Source organism: Nicotiana sylvestris, chromosome 5, assembly GCF_000393655.2.
Source record: "Nicotiana sylvestris chromosome 5, ASM39365v2, whole genome shotgun sequence".
NCBI classification, from domain to species: Eukaryota; Viridiplantae; Streptophyta; class Magnoliopsida; order Solanales; family Solanaceae; genus Nicotiana; species Nicotiana sylvestris.
In genome coordinates, this window is record NC_091061.1 from 135272879 (window position 1) to 135277143 (window position 4265).

Below are 4265 nucleotides of genomic sequence, written 5' to 3' on the forward strand. Positions count from 1 at the left end.
AGACTAACCCCTGATTTTTTTTTGTAGGTCCAAGTGAAGGGAAACAGCAAAATATGGTACATGGATAGTGGCTACTCAAAACATATGACTGGAAGCAAGAACCAGTTCCTTTCACTTGAGGACTTAAGGAAAGCCAATGTCTCCTTTGGAAATGGGAAGAAAGGTGAGATCATTGGGGTTGGAAAGGTAGGTAAGACAGACTCTCACTCCATTGAGAATGTCTACTTGATAGATGACTTGAAATACAACCTGATTAGTGTGTCACAACTATGTGACAGAGGTAACCTTGTAGCATTCATCTCTACTAAATGTTTTGTGATTAAGTTTACCACTGACAAGATTGTTTTACAGGGAAAAAGAGTTAACAATATTTACATTGTAGATTTGTCTACTCTCTCAGAAAATGAACTAACCTGCTTAAGTGTGCTGGATAATGATCCCCTCCTATGGCACAAAAGACTTGGTCATGCCAGTCTGAATCAGCTAAACAAATTGGTTTCTAAGGACTTGGTGATAGGGTTACCCAACATCAAGTTCAAAGAAGACAAAGTTTGTGAGGCCTGTGCAGGGGGGAAGCAGGTAAGATCATCCTTTAAAAGCAATAAAATGGTAAGCACAACCAAGTCGTTGGAACTGGTCCATATCGATCTCTTTGGTCCAATGAGAACCATGAGTAGAGGAGGAAAGAAATATGTAATGGTACTTGTTGATGATTATTCTAGATTTATCTGGGTACTATTTCTAACATCTAAAGAGAAGCATTTGACATGTTCACTGCCTTTGTTATAAAAACTCATAAACAATTAGGAAATCAACTTGCATCAATTAGGTCTGATCATGGAACTGAATTTAAAAATGCTACGCTTGCAGAATTTTGTGATGTAAATGGTATAGTTCATAACTTCTCTGCCCCTAGTACCCCTCAACAAAATGGAGTAGTTGAAAGAAAGAACAGGACTCTTGAAGACATGGCTACGACTATGTTTCTTTCTAGTAAACTGCCCCATAGCTTCTAGGCAGAAGTTGTAAACACTGCATGTTACATTATCAATAGATGCATGACTAGAACTCTTGTAGAGAAGACTCTCTATGAGTTACATAAAGGGAGAAAACCAAATATATCCCATCTTAGGGCATTCGGATGCAAGTGCTTTGTGCACAATAATGGAAAAGACTCCCTAGGTAAGTTTGATCCCAGAAGTGATGAGGGAGTATTCTTGGGATATTCTTCACATAGCAAAGCATATAAAGTGTTCAATAAAAGAACTTTGTGTGTAGAAGAAAGTGTACATGTAGTATTTGATGAAACTAACATTCTTTCTGAGAGACAGGAACATGAAGATGAAGCCACTGGATTGGTAAAGGATTTGACTGAAGCCTCAACACAAGTTAAAGTGGCACCAAAAGAAGGAACGGGTGATGGAATAGGTTCTTCCATCCAGAGCAACCTGACAGGGGGAACTGATCAAAGAGGAATTGAAATAAATGCCCTAAAAGAACTTGTTCATGACCCAGTTCCTCAGCAACAGAACGTGGGAGAAACATCTAGCAGAAACCAGTTGGTTGTAAAACCTCACAAGTATCAAAGTTCTCATCCTATTGAGAAAATTATCACTGATCCAACATCTGGAGTCAAAATTAGATCACAATTAAAGAATCTGTGTGATTTTGATGCCTTTTTATCTCTTATTGCACCTAAAAATGTTGTTGAGGCTTTGCAGGATGTAGACTGGGTGAATGAAATGCAAGATGAACTCAATCAGTTTTAGAGAAGTCAAGTTTGGCATCTAGTTCCAAGACCCAAAGACAGATAAGTTATTGGTACACAATGGGTCTTCAGAAACAAACTTGATGAAGATGGAACAGTTACAAAAAACAAGGCAAGACTAGTGGTCCAATGTTACAGTCAAGAGGAAGGCATAGATTATGATGAGACTTTTGCTCCAGTTGCAAGACTAGAGGCAATCAGACTCCTCATAGCCTTTACAGCACACATGGAATTCACTCTTCATCAGATGGATGTCAAAAGTGCCTTCTTGAAAGAAGAATTGTTTGTAAAACAACCTCCAGGGTTTGAGAGCAAAGAATGTCTTAAGCATGTGTACAAGTTAGACAAGGCTCTCTATGGACTCAAGCAGGCCCCAAGAGCATGGTATGAACGACTGTTCAAATTCCTACTAGTGCATGGTTACAAAAGAGGTAAAATTGACAGTACCTTATTCTTATGGGAAAAAAGTAACGATCTCCTTGTGGCACAAATATATGTTGATGACATAATCTTTGGGGCCACCACTGATACGCTAAGTAAGGACTTTGCAAAATTAATGGGGAGTGAGTTTGAAATGAGTATGATGGGTGAGCTTAACTTCTTCTTAGGATTGCAGATCAACCAAAGTCCTAATGGAACCATGATACATCAGCAGAAGTGTGAGGCCCGTGAAAATTTCCACTTTAAACCCGAAAGCTCATAGTGGCAATCAGGATCATGTGTTAGAGATGTGTAAAATTCTTCGCGGCGAGCAAGCTTGCCGTGGTTCGGACCCTTTAGAACTGGTCTATGCATTAAAAATTCAAGAAATAATGTTTTCTAGAAAAGTGCAATTCTGCAGTTGAGAATGCAATTGCATATTAGGTATGCGGACCGCATAGTCGCCGCAAAGTGAGACAGTGTGTTGGTCAAATTTGAGGTCAACTATGCGGTCAATTATGCGATCCCATAACCGATATGCGGACCGCATAGTCGTCGCATAATTCCCTTGAGATTTTGTAAGGGGCAGTTCTGTAGTGCATTATGCGACCGCAGAACGGGTATGCAGACCGCATTTCTGCCGCATACCAGACAGTGTGTTTAGGTTTTGGGGAGCATTTTTGTGGTCCATTATGCGAACCGCATGTCAACTTTGCGATTGCAAATGCGATCGCAGATCTGACTCGGGGCTCCTATTTTCTAATTTTTAAAACCCGACCCCATCCCATTGAAAACACCCCAATAGACCATTTTTCTATTATTTTTCACGACATAGAGAGAGAGGGAATTCTAGGCTGAGAAGGAGTAATCTTCATCAAGTTATCGCTAAACCTTTGCCCCAAATGCTTGAAGATTGTCAATTGAAGCTACTAGGTCTTCATCCTAAGAGGAAAGAACTGTACCCTCATCAATAATTTCAAAATTTCTGTTAAAATAGGTAATTAGCAAGTGGGTACATGGGTATAAGGCTAGTAATTTTGCATGCACAAAAGATAATAAGACATGGGGAGGATGAGAACTAAAGAGATAACAATTGGGGTATAATATTAAAGAAATTTCTTTCAAAAAGGGGCCTAAGATCACAATGCACCTTTGATGTTTGATGATATGCTCAAACGAGCTAGAATCTTAATCTCGTCACTGAGCTAGAATCGTAATCTCGTCACTAATTCTTGGTTCAATTGTAATTCTTATACAATAGATTGAAGTGCTAAGAGTCCCGGAATTTTATAAGAATTAGGGAAAAGCTTTATTGAGGTATGTATGGCTAAAACCCCGTCTTTTAGAAATTGAGCTTCATCGGCGTTTGTATGAATATGGTAAGAGTAAAGTTGAATTGTTGCATTGCTTGTTATTTTACTTGAATTGATGTTGTAACCGTATATACGTGAAAAATGTGTCTCAACATGATCAACGTGTTGTCTTGCTAACTTGAAAGGGCAAGGATATGAGTTATGTATTGAAATGCTTGGACTTTAAATTGAAATTGAAGTTGCGCATGTTGTGCCACCTATGTGAAATCTCCTCTATGCCTACAATTTTAATTGCTCTTGTGTGCACTTATTATCCTAAATCACAAATCTAACATTGAATGTGGAAATAATGTAAAATATGTGGCCTAGTGCCAAGGATAATGTGATAAGTTTTGGCCCCAAGTGCCTATGAAATGATATATGTGAAACAAAGTGATTGATACTAAGGGAACAATGCCTTGGAAAGGTGGCCTAGCCGATCGGGCCGAGATCGGACTCCGCCTAAAGATAGCGGTGGTTTTGTGAATGAATTCCGGAAAGGAAAATGAGATTATGATTGAAATATATGCCTCAAATGAGGCGACCTAGCCAATCGGGTCGAGACCGGACTCCGCTCAAGATAGCAGTGGTATTTTGAACAATAAGGAATAGTGTGAAATGCCCCAAACAAAAAGCTATGTAAAAATGATGCGGAAGATTTTTGATTCTTTTATTGGATAATGTGGTGATCGTTTAAGTTTGAGTGATACTTGTGATTTCTTACT